Source organism: Pinus tabuliformis, chromosome 6 (genome assembly GCF_031772625.1).
Source record: "Pinus tabuliformis cultivar Carrire ecotype Pingquan chromosome 6, CPIR1, whole genome shotgun sequence".
Taxonomy (NCBI): Eukaryota; Viridiplantae; Streptophyta; class Pinopsida; order Pinales; family Pinaceae; genus Pinus; species Pinus tabuliformis.
In genome coordinates, this window is record NC_142292.1 from 952,725,517 (window position 1) to 952,744,652 (window position 19,136).

The 19,136-nt window shown below is 44.7% G+C and overlaps 1 pseudogene; it reads right to left on the reverse strand.

The window, feature by feature from the left end:
• Nucleotides 1-17,292: 17,292 nt before the first annotated feature.
• Nucleotides 17,293-19,136, reverse strand: part of LOC149262112 (soluble inorganic pyrophosphatase 6, chloroplastic pseudogene) — a 34,156-nt pseudogene continuing 32,312 nt past the window's right edge.

Consider the following 19,136-nt stretch of genomic DNA (forward strand, 5'->3'; position numbering starts at 1 on the left):
GCGCACTACATACAGTAGAACGCATGGTGTTGGCTATCACGAAGGCGATTGAGGAATTTCTGTGGACTATGCCAAAAGGCGAGTTGAAGTCTTGCATTGTTGGTATTACCACTTGACTAGCCATAGGGAACATAGTCTCAGTGCTCCAAGCAGTTGAAAGAGAGTGCGGGACTATAAATGAGTTTGTTTGGGAGCTGCGCGATGAGGGAGGTGTGCACAGAATCAACATGTCACAACGGTCGCGACCATGCACAGGAGGCTGCGCTGCCGCGTGGGCACACTGGGAAGTGAACATTGGTGTCACTATTCATGAAAAGATGTCTGATTGAAGGCAAAAGGGAGTGAGCGGTGGGCATTTAAGACATGAATTAAGGGCAAGATTTGGGGAAATCTGTTGCCAAGAAAGCATTGATGGCCCAGAATTGGGCGGTGTGGTCAAATTTGAATTCAAAAGGCACTATAAAAATCTAGGGGCTAACCATAAGACAACACTTGGTCATTTGAGTTTTAAGCAGTTGATTAGAGCACAAAGTGTTGAGCGATAAGCAAGACTTTAGCCCCGAAGTTCGCAAACGACCAAAGACAACTCAAACAAGATGACTACCATGAGAGGTTTGGGCTCTACAGAAGGAACCACTGACGAGGCCATGCTGAACCCCATGGTACATGATGTTCTCAGAGACACTGGGGTTGTGCCAGAAATCCTGAAATCGCCTTGGACAACGATGCCCAAGAAAGATAAGTAGGTAGCAGGACTAGTTTGCATGTCCCTAAGGAATCTGTAGTTCAGTAATCTCTCAATGGAAGAAAAGGGCAAGGCTATCATCATTGAGACAGATGACGAGGAGGAGTACCTACAGGCTTTCGTCGATGAGATAGAGGAAGTAAAAGACATGGAAGAGGACATCCAGTTGGTGTACTTTGTAGCGAAATTGCCTGAGTACGTCCCTCTGTAGAAAGGGAAAACTAAGATACCAAAGGACTTGGATGCCACTAAGAGCACACTCCAGGCCTCGCTCCTCCTTAATGGAATTGTGTTTGACGGCTTGTACCTGGGTCACATGCCCACAATGAAGTTTGAAGGTTGGGACCTCGTAGAAAAAGAGAAGTTCCCACACTTAGAGATGAAGAGCCTCATGAAGTAGAGCATGGAGGGGCCAGTCACAACACTAGAGCCGCGGAAATGGCTGCACGGTGTGGAGAAGGCCAGATTACTTCATCTGTTGTGAATTCCACACTTTCACTGTGCGCTTATCACTATTTCATCATTAGGCAGCTGCTTTCCCTAGTGCATGATGGGTACTTATGGCTGGAGGAGCCTATTCCCATCACAACAGATCTCATCCATAGAATTTCCCAGCTCCCCTATAAGGGAAAGGACCCCGCAGCGATAGCAGGAAAAAGCGGAGATTTGGTGCTCGTGGAGGCCATGAAGAAAAAATACAAGCTTGAGAAGAAAAAGAGGGGTTACGCAATCAACAACATCAAAGATAAAGGGGTGTTCATAGCCACCAAACTCCTGGCCTGGAAGGTAATGAGAAAATACCGTTGTGATGAGGTACCAGCACCGGTAGTTGCGCTATCAAACAATGCGCAGAGGGGGTCCAATTCAACTGGGTTGAGTTCCTCTACAAGGAGTTCTTGACCAATTGCAAGGAAGCCCAGGAGCAGGGCAAGACCTTCCACTACGCGTGGTTTCTCTTGTCCATTTTACCAGTAACAAGGGAACTACCTGAGGACAGTTAGTTCCCTAGCATTGAATGGGACTTACCAGAGGCCGAAAAGTATGAGTCGCTCTGAGCCACTAAGGACAGAAAGTGGATTCGTGAGACAAAGTTCTTCTGGGTGCTCATGGAAGCGATCATCCGGATGTGGATCAATAGACGACCGCGCCTGTCCCCCGCAATGCACAACAGTCTACAGAGCTTTGCAGACTTCAAGGCGGACATGCATAATGTTTACATAAAGGCATGTAAGGACCCGACATATCAATGGACCAAGCTCCCCTTCATCGCCATTGATGATGTAATCTTTTCAGTGTTAGAATCATGGCCCCCCGAGTGCGCACCTCAGATCTAGTGGAGCTAGATAGAACAACAACACAAAAACAAAAGGATGAAGCCAAGTTTCATGTCACGAAGTTAGCTGAGAAAAGGTGCAATGAAAAAGTGGCTACAGAGGTAAGGGCTGTCCATGAGGCAACAAGGGTAGCCGTGGAGTAAGCAAAGGCCTTTGAAGAATCAACAACAATGTAGGCAACATGGGCCACCACAATGTAGGATGAGGAGGGCAAGGAATTTTCTATAGGACAGGAAGTAGGGGACATAGAAGAAGGCATGGACTTGGGCACAACTCCCTCCCAGATGAAAAGGCCGCGCATCACAAAGAGATGAGGTCCACGGAAAAAGGTCAAGGCATCCAAATTGGCCATCGACCCTATCACGTTAACAGAAGACGACCTCTATGACATCGGCAACCTGGTTCGTGAGGTCACCAAGGAAGCACTCCAAGAAGCCATGTCGGAGCAATAGATTGTGTTGGGGGTCCTAAGGGCACAGCTGCAGGAACTACAGGTGCAGCCCCCGTAGGAAGAAACCATAGCCACTTACAGCGCAGCAGGCACATCTGCAATGGAGCAGCTGCTATGCGCAAAGATGGCCAACACCATAGTGCTATCGGAAGGAGAGCTAATAGCAGAGAACAAGGACGACAGAGCTGCAGTGAGCAGGATCAAGGGACTTGGCCTTAATTTGGCTACCCTTCCACGAGACACATTGTACCAATTGCAGGATGGCATAACAGTAGAGCTCCACGCCAGGGAGGGTTGTGCAATTCAGGTGATGAGTGAGAAAAAGATCAACATCGAACAGCTTAGCCTGCAACATGATGAAATGGTGTCACAGAACCAGTAGATCGTGCAGACAAGTGATGAAGCATGTCGGCGAGTCCCAGAGTTGTCCATCGCTGCAGACCTACCAAAAGAAATGTGGATCCACTATCTGGCAAGTGGACTCCGAAGCGCGCGTGAGGAAATAACGTGAGTGCAACTGGAGCTGAACCTCTAGATTGTTGATCTATTGCTAAAGGTGCAGCCTTCCACTCCTCTGGAAGTTAGAGAGTAGTGTGCTAGCGCTATTCAAATAGGATTGGAAGAAATTGGACGGGCAGTGCAGGACTGTACTGGTATGTTGGACCAAGCCTTTGACGTCCTCACATCCTTGTAGGAGAACCCCAACATACAGCGCCTGGAAATAGAGGCATGCAAGCTTCAGGGGTAGTATGATAATGTAAGGGGAAATGCGTAGACAATCATCCTCACCCAACAGCTGGCAAAGATGTAGAAAGCAAGGGCACTGAAAGAGCAGGTGGATGTCACAAGACAGAAAGAGGCACTTCTCAGAGCACGTGTCTAGCCATGGATTGATGAGGCCTTCACCATTACGGCAGATATTGAGGGCAAGCTCGCACAGATGCAAGGACTCTACACGCTAAGGCATGCAGCTGATCCTCACAAAGAAGCATAGGAAGAGCGCATGTAGCAGGTCCAACAAACCACAGAACAGTGCAGCGCGGGCCTCCAAGCAATATGGGACCAGTTGTAGGGGCTCCGCTCCAAGATCACCACACCAACAGAGTGACTCAGGACGAGTCACAATGATTGTGTTGGGGGCTTGTTGGGCATGGAATCCCCCCACAACATGTTTTGGGGCTCAAAGCCCAGGTTTTGGTCAAGTGAATTTTAAAGGCTCCGTGAATTGTGGGTGCGGAGTGCGAAGTATAGGATGAGTCATAGTGCTGTCCACCCTAAAGTATTGTAATGTAATGTAAAGTCATTTCGGCCTACCCATGGTCCATAGACCATGGGATTATATAAATAGAGCGAGGCTCTAAGTTGTAAAGAGAGTGAACAAGGAAGAGAGAAGAATATGAATGGTTCGAGCATAGAGTAAGAGTCTAAGTGTATTGGGTTGTAGTAGTAGGAAGAGGCTCTGCAGCTGAGTGCACAGAGGCCTAGTAGAGTCCGTAGCTGAGTGCGTGGACCCCTGCAGCTGAGTGCACAAGGTGATGTCGATTCTGTAATCTGATCGAAGAATAATAAAGAGAAGTTGATTCCTATTTCTGTGTATCTGCTTGTGCATTGCCTTCTTTACATTTATACTATTTTATTTATTGCGTGCACTGATATGATTGTTGAATATGCTGTAATAATCATTAGTCTTACACAAATAAGTTAAGTAATCGGGTAATAACAGATTGAATAGCAAGGAACTTGGGTATTATACAGGTTGCACCCCAAGTAGGGCTACGCAGAAGCAGCATCATAGGTTATGAAGGAATAGCAAGTGCATGTAGGGACGTGCACGAAGGGTCAAACCGCAGACCTCCAGAAGCTCATCAGACATCCCCAGGGTGCGGAAACCTGGTTCTAGCACGCTCCCATACTACTTCAGGTGAGACCTCAGTTCGCGCTCCGCGGACTATTGCCGAAAGGGCCAGTAGTACCGAGATTTGATTGGCTAAATCACCTCTGAACCTGGGTCAGGCCCATACAAGCCAACAACTAGCTATGCCTCCGCCCATTGAGTCAAATACTCCATCACAGTGATAATATACCTTGCTCCCATCTTTCCTTGGGGCTGAATGGGTCCCACAAAATCTATTGCCCATTTCTCAAAGGGTTGTAATGTCATCTGTGGATTCAGAGGCAACTCATCCCTCTGTGATGGCCTACTAGTCCTTTTACACACATCACATGCTTTGAAGTACACTTTTGAATCCTGATGGAGGGTTGGCCACCACAACCCTGTGTGCAGAATCTTCTGCGCAGTTGCTCTCCCTGCATAATGTCCTCCCGTGGCGCCCCCATGAGCATTCGTGACGATACTTCTCCTTTCAAAATCTAGTACATATTGTCGCAATATCTCATTGAACCCCATTTAATACAGATGCCCGGAAATGAAAAAAAATTCTGCCACGCACACCAACAACTCCTTTTTCTAGATGCTGTATCCTTCTGGGGCAGTTCTTGCTGTTAGGAAGTGTATGATATCTTCAAAATGACCATCTGCGACACACACTGAAAATAGTTGCGCATCTGGAAATCCTTATTCCAAATTAGTGGGCTCTTCCCCTGTTTTGATGTGCGACCGATGGTCTGGTCCCATGTTTAGTCGTCCAGGTTTCACAATAATTTCAAAATCATATTCCTGGAACAATAACAACCATCTACAGGTTCTCCCCCCCAACACAGGCTTATTGACAAGGTATTTCAACATGGAATGATCTGTATACATCTTAAAATGGCCTCCTAGCAAGTAGTGTCTAAACTTCTAGAGCGTGAATACCATGGTTAACCCTTCGCGCTCGGTGGTGGAATAATTCTTCTCCGCCTTAGATAACCTTTTGCTTGCGAATGCTATAGGATGGTCCAAGTGTCCTTTGCTAGCCTAAATTCATTCGTAAAATAATCTTTCCCCCTGTTTTAGTTATCTTACTCTTGGATTAGGAGAGGGATATTCCATTGTTGGATTGTTGGGGCTTCACCCAAGTTCAGAGTTGATTTAGCCAAACAAATCTCAGTATTACTGGCCCTTTCGGAAATAGTACGCAGAGCGCGGACTGAGGTCTCACCCAAAATAGTATGGGAGGGTGCTAGAACCAGGGTTCCACACACTGGAGATGTCTGATGAGTTCAAGTTTTTTGTGGTTCGACCCTATGTGCACGTCACTATGAGCCCTTTCCCGTACCTTGCAGCCTGAGATTTTGCCTTCGCGCAGCCCTACTCGGGGGCCGACGTTGTTATTACCTAAGTCCTTACTAGTATTCCAATGTTAGTTGATTATTTTAGCTTTCTTGCGTTCTTTATGTTATACTTAACAACATAAATCATTCATACAGGTGCACGTAGTAAATAGATAGTATATTTGCACTTTATATCAAACATGCATTAACCCAAGAACAGATACACAAAATTATGATAAAACTTCTCTTTATTATTTCTTCCTTGGTTACAGACTCGACTCCACCTTGCGCACTCAGCTGCGGATTACTAGGCCTCTGCACACTCATCTACAAAGCCTTCTCCTACCCTACAACCCAAAGACACACTTAGATGCTTAGACTCTTTCTTCTCTCTACTAATTCCTTATATTTTCTTACACTTAGAGGCTCACTCTATTTATACAATCCCATGGTCCGTGGACCATGGGTAGGCTAACCTTACATTACAAGACTAGGGCGGACAAACCTGTGACTCTATCATACATTTCGCGCTCTGCACCCACAATTCACAGAGTCTTTACAATAATATCAGGTCAAAGCTTGAGCTTTGAGCCCCAAAACATGCCTTGGGGGGATTCCATGCCCAAGAGGCCCCAACACAAACATTGTGACATGCCCTTGAGTCACTCTGTCGATGCGATGATCTTTGCATGAAGTCCCTCCAACTATTCTCACACTGTGCTAAGGTTAGCAGTGCACTGAGCTGTTGTTTGCTGGATCCATTGCATCCGCTATTCTGAGACCTCTGTGTCTGGGGTGCTTCTTTGCATTAATGTGTACATCCGCTGTATGTGTGCGAGCTTTCCTTTGATGTTTGCCGTGATAGTGAAGGCCTTGTTGATCCAAGGCTGAACGCGCACTTTAAGAACTACCTCCTTGTGTCGCGTCGCATCCACCTGCTCCTTCAGTGCTTTAGCTTGTTGCATCCTTACAAGCCTCTGGGTGAGGACTACTGTCGGCGCAGTTCCTCAGACACTATCGTATTGCTGTTGGAGTTATCGTGCTTTTTTCTCCAAGCGCTGGATGTTGGGATCCTCCTGCAGAGTTGTGAGGACCTCAAGTGCCTATTCTAACATGCTGGTACAATCTCACGCTGGACCTCTAATTTCCTCCAGTCCTGCTGTGATAGCACTAGTGCACTGTTCTCTAACTTCCTGGGGAGTGGATAGTTGCGCTTTAACCACAGCTCGACGATTGGAAGATTCAGCTCCGGCTAAACCTTGGTCGTTTCTTCCCTGACCTTGCGGACTCCTATACTAGCTTTTGGATCTGCACCTTCGTTGGTAGATCTGCTAGGATGGCCAGCTTCGGGACACTTCAGCAAGCGTCACCCACCACCTACATGAGCTATTGATTTTGTGACACCAATTCGTTGCATTGCAAGTTGAGTTGTTCCATATTTATCTTTTGCTCGCTGAGGACTTGGATCGGAGGGCTCTCCCTAGCGTGTAGCTCTACCGTTATCCCATCTTGTAACACATATAGTGTCTCACGTGGAAGGGAAACCAAATTAAGGCCAAGGCCTTTCATCATGCTAATCGAAAATCTATCGGCCTCATTTGATGTCACTAGAGCCCCTTCTGGAAACACTATTGTGTTTGCCATCCGTGCACGCAACATCTACTCTGCTGCCGAGGATCCTGCTGCAAGGTGGGTTGAAAGTACCCACCTAAGGTGGGTGCACATGTAACTCCTGCAGCTGCGCTCTGAGGGCCCCCAACACAGTCTGGTTCTCTTGCATGAAATCATGAAGGGCCTCATTTATGACATCACACATCATCTCGCCGATGTCATGCAGATCAAACTCGGTTAGGGTGATTAGGTCAATGGCCAATTTAGAGGCCTTGACCTTCTTCCTCAGTCCTGCTCACTCTGTCATGTGTGGGTGCTTCAAGTGTGTGGACACGGTCCATGGGTCTGTGCCTCCTTCTTCTGTTTCTGCTTCCTTTGCCTCCTACCCCTACAAGGGCATTTCTTGGCCCTCCCCACCTTTGTGCTTGCTTCCTATGCTGCTACTGCTAGTTCTGCGGCCTTTTTATGCTTGGTGTCTTTCTGTGCCACTTCCCGCGTTTCCCGTACCTCAGCTGCTACTGTTTCCTTCCACCTTTTCTTGGCCAACTATGTGACGTGCAGCTTGGCATTGTCCTTCTTCTTCTGTGTTGCCGACCTCTCAAGTTCTGCAATGTTTGGGGTGCACCATTCCGGTGGCCATGCCTCCAAGAGATTGAAAATTCCATCATCAGTGGCTACAAAGAGTAGCTTTGTCCACTGCTTCGTTGGATCATTTCGTGCCTTGATGTATATATTATGCATGTCTGTTTTGAATTCTAGAAAACTATATAGACCGTTGTACACTGTGGGCGACAAGCGTGACTTCTAGTTGATCCGCATGTGGATGTTCATCTCCATGAGCACCTAGAAGATCTTGCTGTTGCATATCCTTTTCATATCCTTCGTGGTCCAGAGCGAAGCGTACTTCATAGCCTCCGATATCTCTGTCAATTATGGGGAATTGACTATCCTCCAGCAATTCCCATGCTACGAGCACTATGGACAGTGATAGCCATGCATAGTGAGAGGTTTTACCCTGCTCCTAGGCTTTGCAACAATTCTTCAAGAATTTTGTGCAGAGGAATTCAGCCTAGTTAAACTGGACCCCCTCCACGCACTGCTTGGCCAGTGCGATCACAGTGCAGGTACCTCATCTGCGTGACAATTTTGGATAACTTTGCTTACTAGGATTTGGGTTGCTACGCGTACCTCTTTGTCCTTGATGCTGGAGATGGCGTAGCCCCTCTTCTTCTTCTCCAGCTTGTACTTCATCTTCATGGCCTCTGTGAGGGCTAAATCACTACCCTTCCCTTCCAATATCGTTGCGAGGTCCTTTCCTTTGTATGGTAGCCAGGAAATGCGATGAATTAGGTCCACCATGATGGGGATGGGCTCCTCTAGCCATAGATACCCATCATGCACCAGGAAGATTAGCTGCTTGATGACGAAAATAGCTATTGGGGTGCGGTGGAAATGCAACACCCATAGTAGGTTCAGTAGCCCAGCCTTTTCCACTCCATGAAGCCTCTTCCGCGGCTCTAACGTTGTCACCACCCTCACGGCGTTCTGCTTCATGAGGTTCTTGGTCTCCAGGTGAGGGAACTTCTCGTAGTCAGCAAGGTCCTAATCTTCAAACCTCATGGTTGGCACGCAGCCCAAGTGCATGCCTTCGAACATAATGCCGTCTGGGAGGGCTGGGGTCTAGAGTGAACTATTGGTTTCGTCCAGGTCCTTGGGCACTTTGGCCTTCTCTTTTCATGGGGAGACATATGCAGGCAGTTTTGTCGTAGGATGTGTAGGTTGAATATCCTCCTCCATGCCTTCGTCTTCTTCCTCTACGATGATAAGGGCCTACAAATCTTCTTCTTCCTTATCTGTTCCTATCGTGATATCTTTCACCTTCTCTTCCATTGATAGTTTGCTGCATAGTGGGTTCCTCTGGGATGTGTACGGGAGCCATTGCTTGTTTATCCTTCTTGGGTCTTGGAGTATGCAGTGATTTGGGGGTCTTTGCCACAACCCCGAAACCTTCTAGAACATCCTCCATAGTTGGGGTCTGCGTGGCCTCACCGATGGTTGCCTCTTATATTCCTAGACCATCCTTACTTGCTATCATATCTGGGCTATAATCTGTCACTCGCAAATTCAGGGGCTCAATCAACGCTCGACTCACATTTCTCAGGGCTCTTCTCAATTACTCAATTTGAAAATGACCAAGTTTTGGTTGTTGGGAAACCCTTTGTGTTTTATAACACTTTTTAACTTTGAATTCGACCGTTCCCCCCCATTCCAGTTCATTAATTCTTTCTCGGCAGTAGATTTTCCCAAATCTTTCCCATAAATCACATCTTAAATGCTTGACACCTGCTCCATTTGGCCTCAAGTAGAGCATCCCATCATGAGTAGTGACTTCAATGGTCACTTTCTGGCCAACTCGCATGGTAGCGCAACCCCCTGTGCTTGGTCACGGACCTTGTGACTCTCTAGTTCTGCGTGCATCTCCAATATCATGCAGCGCCTGGGAAGGATAGTTTATAGTCCCATGCTCCCTTCCAACTTCCTAGAGTGCTAAGACTATCCTTCCCTTGGCTAGTCAGGTGGTCGCACCACCCGTGTGGGGCTCCATCCTATCCTCCATCACGGTTCTCAGAGGATTCCCACCTTCTATTGTCATGGTCATCATCGCCTGCTTCACCATTTGCAATGCACTACCTTGGTCACTATGCTTAGCAATATGCGGTCCAAGCTAAGGCATTAGACTAACCAATTCATGACGATAGTTCTCAAACTTGTCAATATGATCGTGCACACCTTGCGTTATAATTCTAATGTTTTCGGTGAGCAACTCTTCCTTTATCTCGTCTTCTAGCTTCCTAACCTTTGCATCTATCAAAGCGGTTTTCTTCCCTAATCGTACCCTTTCTTTTTCGAGTTCGTGGAGTCTAAGGTTTCCATGTTGGATTTCTTTCTTAAGTCTCATGTGTTCTATCTCTTGTGGTTGTGTGATTCCTCCTTTCAGGGCTTTATGAACCATCGTATCTACAGGTGCTGCCATGCACAAACTAGGCTTTGCATGCTCCATAGGGATGATAGCATCTTCTTCATACTTCAATGTCGAAAGTGCTCGCGTGGTCAAGGTTTTTCACATGGTCCTATAAGACCATAGAACCACTGGTATGTGCAGGTCCCAGTAAGTGTCTCACTTGGTGGACTGTGTTCAGTACTTCACATACTTTTTCAAAGGCTTCCACGCAGATAATCTGTGGCGTGCTTGGTCTTATCATACTTCTTCATTCACACCATTGTTTTGCTAGCTCCTGCTTGTTAGTCCTGTTTCCTATCATGAGGACGGTGTGCGTTCGTGCAGGTTGCATATTATACGCCTATACCCATCTGGAGAGGTGGGCGCACAGGCTATTTTTTCTGTCATACCCGACTTTCATCTACATCTGAGGCTTCTCAAACTGCCTGAGCATCATCCTTCTGCATTCGCACCAGTCCTCAAAACTTCTTTGATGCATACCCCACCATCTTGAGAGCGTAATAAGCAGTGCCCATTTTAGATCATTGAAACATTGTTGTTCGGTTACTTCGCTTTCAAATTTGTTCAGGAAAAATCATCCACCTTGCTCAACCCGTCATACATAGGCAAATGTCTTACCTCTGTTGTCACATAGCGTAGTTACCTTATCATCATGTTGCAGTTGAGCGTGGTTACCTCGTGTAATCAGTTCTGCCATCGTTCTATTTCCTCATCCGAATCTAGGGTGTAGGAGCTTTCACGCTCCCACAAAATCCTGCCATCCGCTGTTGGATTCACCCAATCTTGCTCCCGAGCGATTATCTTGTAGATACAGTCTAGGTCATCATCACTGTTGCAGTCGTGCACCAGCTCTGTGTAGTGCGATCCTTCCGGAGGGTCTAAAGGTATCACTATGCATAGTGCCTTTTTCTCAAAAATCATCTTGCACTTCTTTAAATTTATCACTCCATTCATGTCAGTGGCCCAATCTATTCCCAGTAGCACGGGATAGGGATTGTTGTCATCAACAATCCCTATCACTTCAAAATCTGCAAGTGTGCTTGCACCTTCGATATCTACCATTATTCCCTACAATATTCCCATCGGTAGGATCTTTTGTTGGTTCACCATTCGTAATTGAATAGGAGACCATTGCAACGCAGGCCTGCCCTTGCGCTCCCATGTCTACTTTGGCAGGACATTCGGGTCTGATCCTAGATCCAAAATCACTTGATCCATCTCATATTCCCTGATTTGTGCAGTCAATCTCATCTCCCTTCCTATTCGCATGGTGTGCTTTCCAAGCTTTCAGACTACGCGTGGTTCTTCCAGGCTAGCACATCTAGTGATGAGTTCCTGCAGCCCCTTCACCGCTTTGTTGTTGCGCATCAGCTTCATGCATGTCTCCAAAAAGGTAGTGAGCATTGATGGGTCCATTTCTGGTTTTATTTTGTCTTTACTACCTAAAGTGGAGGCCTCCATGAAGCTCTTCTTAGCTTCCATGAATGTCTCCATCGCACACTCCAAATCGAACTCTGGTTCCTTTGTTGGAGCCTTGCGAACATTGGCACTCTCTTTGGGCTGCTTACCCATGCCATCTCCTGTCATGATACCGCTTTTGAGCATGATGTTTACTTTCAGGTCCTCTTCAAACAGCTCAAACCTCATCATTTGCAGGTTTTGGGTCAGGGGAGGTTGGAATGTTCTTTTATCACAAAACCTCGCTATCAGTGTGGGGCAGTCCTCCATCTCATGATCAAACTGGGTACAATATAAACATGATGCTCTCGTTAGATTGGTACAATCGTGGGCATAATGCCTTGGCCCTCTGCAATTGTAATAGATCAGCTGTCCGTGATCCCTTCCAGGCCCCATTCCACCTTGACCTCGTCCACGCCCTTGAAATCCAGTGCGCACCATCCCTGCATTTTGGTTGAGGGCTCATGTTTCGGTCTGAAATCTGTAGGTAGGAGTCTAATCCATCATCAGTTCATATCTTCTATAGGTACGCTCATCATGACCTACTGACCTGCAGAAATTATAGAAAAACTACTGGGATGTCTATGTATACATCTGTAATAGGTGGCAGTTATCTGTAGTATGCTTCCCTCCTATCAGAAAAATCATGCACCATAATGCAGGCACCGTGCTTGGTCCTGCTTATGCCTTTGTTCTCAATGGAATTGGCCATCCTCTCGCCAAGTAGTTCACGAAAACTTGACAATGGTCCTTGTCATGTCCCTAGCCTTTGCACTTTATGCACCATACCTCCTCACGCGCTTCTAGGTGAGTTGTTCTGTCTTGTTTCAAACTTTGCATCTCAGACACAAGTTTTTCAACTGTGCGTGGATCTGTTGGACTCCTAGTTTAGGATATTGTATTGGGGTCTCATGCAGTATCATTGCGATCTCCAAAGCTTCGGCCTGAGTGGATAGCTTCTGCTGTTACAGCGTGGTACTTAGATGCGGTGTTAGTGATGCTACGAACCATGCACAGTGTTGCCCATCTGTCAAGGTCATGTTGGCTTCATGAATCATACCCTTTAGTCTTTGATCTAGCTCCTAGGGGGTCTCACCTGGAAGCATCGTGATTTCTTTAAACCTGATAATTGACTATGTCTCTGATTTTGGCATGCTAAATTCCTTGTTTAGAATAGCTTGGATATCTGTGATCCCTGCGTTTGGATTGTCATTGGAATGCTTAATGTACCACGTCATTGCGCGATCCTGCAATGCGCTTACCAGTGTTGCCTTCTTTATATTATCATCCGTGGCTCCTTACGCTTCCCATACAGTCTTTACCATGAACCAAAATTGGTCCGGATCTTTGTTCCCTACTCCTTCGAACACTGACAACTTTATTGCACTCACCATATTGAACTATGGTGGTGGCAGAGGTGGTGTGGGCGATGATGGGGGTGAGGATGATGAAACTGGTGGTGGTGTAGGTGGAAGTGGTATGCGCAAAATTTGTTGTCTTATTAGACTAATCGCACTTCTCGGTCAAACTTTCATGAGCTCCTCCTCGCTCTCCCGGGGAGGTGAGATTAAGGGACTAGTCTCTAATTCTTCACTGCCTTCGTTTCTGTAGATCCTCCCACTTCATGTAGCCCCAAACATCAATTTATTCGCATAACCTACTTTTCACACAGTAGCATTTTAATCCAAGTGTTCAAAGGTTTAACGTACTTACCTCGCGGTCCCTTGAGGAAGCGTCATTTCACCTCATTGTAGCTGACTGAAGTATCTATCATGAAATCTGTGATAAACACTCCTATAATTCGATCGAGCTAATGGTCTACAGTGCGTGCGATCTTATCTTCCGATGCTTCTAGTCTACACACCAACTCTGGAGTCCACACAATAGGTTTTTCAAGCCTACACCTTCCCTGACTGTCTGCTAACTTTGTGATCCAATCGTACAATTCAGAGGGGAAAGATGCAAAGAAAATTTCATGGATTTCTGTATATAAGTAGTTCTCTAATCACTCTTCCTTCAATACTTGCGGATTCCTATTTTCCTGCACCACGAACTCATGAATCTTTCTGTCTAACCACTCTTCGATTTCTTTCTTTGTCGGATTCCAGTGACACGACATCAGACATCTCTTATGTAGATCTCGGTCCTGGAAACAGAACCATTTGTTGGCTTGTTGGGGCCTGACCCAGGTTTAGAGTTGATTTAGCCAAACAAATCCCGGTACTATTGGCCCTTTTGGCAACAGTCCGCGGACTGAGGTCTCACCGAAGTAGTATGGGAGGGTGCTAGAACCCGTTTTCTGCACCCTGGAGTTTTTTGATGAGTTCAAGTGTTTTGCGGTTTGACCTGCACGCACATCACTATGCACCCTTTCCCATACCTCGCAACTTGAGTTGCTGCCTTCACGTAGTCCTACTCGGGGGCCGACGCTGTTATTACCCAATTCCTTACTAGTATTCCAATGTTAGTTGATTATTTTATCCTACTTGCGTGCTTTAAGTTATACTTAACAACATAAATCATTCATACAGGTGCATGTAGTAAATAAACAATATATTTGCACTCTATATCAAACATGCATTAACCCAAGAACAAATACACAAAATTATGATAAAACTTCTCTTTATTATTTCTTCCTTGGTTACAGACTCGACTCCGCCCTGCGCACTCATTTGTAGGGGTCTGCGCGCTCAGCTGTGGACTACTAGGCCTCTGTGCAATTAGCTGTAGAGCCTTCTCCTACCCTACGACCCAAAGACACACTTAGATACTTAGACTCTTTCTTCTCTATACTACTTCCTTATCTTTTCTTACACTTAGAGCCTCGCTTTATTTATACAATCCCATGGTCTATGAACCATGGGTAGGATGACCTTACATTACAAGACTAGGGTGGACAACCTTGTTATCATACATTTTGCTCTCCACGCCTGCAATTCGCAGAGTCTTTACAACAATATCGGGTCAAAACTTGGGCTTTGAGCCCCAAAACATGCCTTGGGGGGATTCCATGCCCAACATCCATTTTAGTTCAAGATAATTTTTTTTTTAGATTAGTTTTGCATTTACATCTTAGTTTGCATCAAGTCCCCTCTTGAAGAGGCAAATAAATCATTTAATTGTGGTTTGATCAACGTTTTTAAATCGATCAGGCATTTGTGTCAATTTACTTCTTTAACTTACATCTTTAAAGATTGATATAAAGGAAATGTAACATATTATGATGTAAATAGATTAATTATTAGTTTAGTTTATATTAGTTTTAGATTAGATCAGATTTATGTTTAAGGGTAAATGGACCCTAACTAGTCTGAACCATCATCTTCAACGGAAAATGAGCTGCTTTAAGTTCTTGATTAGGTGGTCTCCCCTAATGTTGACGGAGGACATTTTTGTCGATCAACATTTTTGGTGCTAGAAGGAGGGCCATAGTATATTGTTTTATTTGAAGATTTTTTTCTTTGAAATTTTATCTTACTACTATGGCTCCATTTAAAAGACATCCTTGGAGTTGTTTTAGTAGACCTAATCCAACAATCACCCTGATAAAGGCAGTCAAGATCTTGTCTAAGGTAAAATATAATGGTAATACTTCTGCTTATAATCACTTCCTTAAATTTATTTTAAGTTGCAATAATTTTAATATTCATGAAGATAATATTTGTAGGATTTTTACACTTACTTTGACAGAAAAAGATAAGCACTGGTTCTTATCTCTTCCAGTTGCCTCTGTACACAGATGGTGTTAGAGCCTAAATTTGCCTTAGGCTGAAGGTAGGCAAGATTTCAGGATAACCACAAACAACGCTCAGTCTGGTAGCTAGCCCTACCAGAACAGCAGAGGGCTCTCTCCGAGTCACGCTCAGTAAAATAGACAATAGGGTCTGAGATGACTCAAAATATATGTTGATTTTAGGCTAGTAAATAGATATGAAAAGATAATTTGATTGAATACTGAAATTTTCTGGGCTGTATGGGACAAAGGAAAGTATGCGCTGGGAAATTAAGTCAAGATATAGAATATTTCGTGAGGCAAGATAGGCAGGAGGTTTAGCAATCGAATTGAAATAATATGGAGCGGAAAGACTATTGAGACGTTGAAAAGGGCATAACTGATGAATCCTTTTCAAATAGAAGAAAAAACACAGAAGATGAATGCTTTATAAGGCAGAGCAATAAATTGGATTCTACCATTCTTACTCAAAAACATTCAACTAGAAATGACTATGAATGAACTGTAAAACATAACGAGACACATATGAAACAGAGAAGAAACATTTTGCTAAACTCGCACCACAGGGATCTCATGAATCAGAGCTGCGTCATTTATTAATTTCTTGGCCAAAAACTGTACAGTGAAAAAGCACTGGGATTTCCTCCACACCTCTCCTAGAAATCAGAAGCTCTACAAATGATTTTTCATACAATAAATAATCTCTACCATGAGGAAATGGATTGACCCAAAGTGGGGATCGTTTAATCATTATTGACAGAAGGTGAAAGGCCAACCACCTGTAAAGGAACATCGTTACATTTTGTTTGTTGATAACCAATGAGAATGCAGAACCTAGCGCGTAGACCCTTTAAATGGCGACTGAAGACAAAAAATAGACCATCCAACCATATTTCTCTGCCACAGTGGATACATACATTTAAATTTAGCTTTTCACTTTTGGACTTTTCACCTTCCCTTTTCCATTTAATAAAACCTGATTCTTCATAGAAAGGATTTTGAACTAAGCTTTTTGCCCTTTAATAAAGGAGAAAACATGTTAATAACCGATCCAACTGGCAAGTCCACGTGTTTTCGAGTGATGGGAGTGAGTTTAGGCATTTCTCAGGTTTCCTGGCTGTGTCCGTCACATGCAAGCCCAGTGCACCATTCCATGTGTGTGCACTGCGACAGTGTAATTTAACACTGCGAAAATGTGCCCCATGCGCCGCGCACTATGGGTGCACCGCGCCTGCTCCCAATGCGCCACGCGCCCGTCCAACACACAATTTTGGCTCTCAAACAACAAATTCGCTCCTCCTCTTCGTTGATTATTGATCTTGACTGTATTCCGGCATGATTGAGCCGATTTCCCATCGTACAATTGTGTGTTGACAAGGAGGAATGTCATCCTCCCTCCAACTCTCAAGCATTGTGTTGGATCCGATTTCATGGTATGGTGTGTGGATCTACAATTTTCAAGTTTACGGATAAACTCTTCAAAATTCGAGCCTTTCACCGAATCTGATAAATCGGGATTGCCTTCATTGCTGGAGCATGCCACCGATCCTTTTCCTCAAACTGACAAATCCGTGCATTTTTGGGTGATTTTTGGCTTTCTTGGCTGTGTGCACCGCGCATGCACCCAGTACGCTGCGCGCACCCAGTGCACTGCACCTTTGTTAGTTTACATTGGGTTCTGAGGCCCAGTGTGCCGCGCTCAGCGTATGCACCACGCCACCTGTTCTATGCGCCACGCAGACTTGTAAATAAAGTCTTGGCTTTCCATCTGTTGTAATCTCTAAACCAGTTTCAAATTGCAGTTTAATGTGCCTGGAAAGTGCTTCACAACATTGTTGACATCATTGACAAGTGGCGCCCTTGGATCATCAACCAAAATAGGAACAATTTTTCGATCCACTACACCTTCATCAAACATTGCTAAAGCAGCTAATGGCTTCACTCTGGGTACTCTTCCAATTTTAGCCTGCCTTTCCCCAATCTTCACTACATTAACTGGATCATTGTCATCAAATGCTCCTTTAACTTTTGCATTTGCAAGAGATAAATCTTCCCATGTTCGTGGAAGCAATCCATAGTTCCAATTTCATGTTATATGGGTAATATCGAAGTTTGCCCTTCTTAGTGTTTTGCTTGATTGGAAGTTTTCCCTTTTTGTAGTAAAATGTATCTTCAGTTGCAACTTCTATTTTTGCACCTGTTTCCTTTGGTATTTTAACCACAAAATTGATGACCCCATCTCCTAATTGCAACATCATGCAAAGGTGATATCTTCTAACCAGTTTTCTCAAAAGAAGAAAACTCTGTAATCCAGAGTTTATGGCTTATTCTCTCAACTCTGTTTTGGGCATTTATATCATCGTGTTTCTGATTAACTGAATGATGGATTTCTGTTTGTCTTACAGGGTATAGAGCTGCTGAAGATAACAAGGTGACCAAGGCCTGCACTTAAAATTCTTCATGACAGAAGACTTTACATATTAATTACAAACATTAATTTGATGATTTCCTCTTCAAAACAGAGTTTTGAATAGGAATCAACCTTGAGCATTATTGATGATGAAAATCTGGAGATGAAACTTATTGAAACTCCCTCTGGCCTGCTGGCATTATTGGGCGTTTTGAGGACTAAATCAACTACCCTAGACCTGGTGACTAAAATTACTTGCTGATCAAGAGACGGAAACAGGACTGTAAGTGGCTTTAAGACTTGATTTAAATGAACAGACCTGAGCCAGTAGGTACAAAGAATGAGGGAAATGAGAACACCAATCCCTTCCATAAGTTAATGGCATGCCCCTAACGGAATGCAATTGAATGAATCGAATGCGACCCCTAAAGATGAAATGCAAAAAGAGTTTTGATCTCTAATGGAGGATTGACAAGACCGACTCTAACATTGGCTCCAATGGGGGATGGTAGGTCCTTGGAGGTGCGAAGAATTGCAGATCTTTGGGTGAGTAGATAGTGCCTTCGTCCATTGGGTTACGTAGTCATTATTTCGACAAACAACACAAAACTCCTGACTAATTTATCAACTGAAACTTGACTCAAAGTGACTCAAAAATAGACTTGACAAACTCAAACCAAAACTGAAATAAAACAGTATTTACAGTGACAATGGAAACAATAGAAACAACTCAGAAATGGTACCTCTTGAGCAGCCGGCCATTGACCGGCCCTCCTAGACATTCTTTTCCGTTCATTTCTTTCAAAAGGAAACCATTCTGGCCCCGATATGCTGCAATCTTAAAGGGACCTTTCCAGATATTCTCGAACTTATCGTGCTTACCCCTTTCCTCATTCCTTGCATCCCACTTCAGCACTACATCATCTAACTGAAATTTGTCCGCCTTTGATTTTCTGTCATAAATTTTCTTAATATTCTCCTGCAACTTGGCTATGTTTTGGAAAACTTCTTCTCTTGTCTGCTGCAAATGGATCATTTGATTCAATCTTCTCTGCATAGGATCGTCTTCACTACCGGCTTCCTGAAGAAGTTTGACTACTGGAGCTGCGAGAGAGGTAGGGAACACTGTATCAACTCCATATACAAGTTGAAAGGGGGA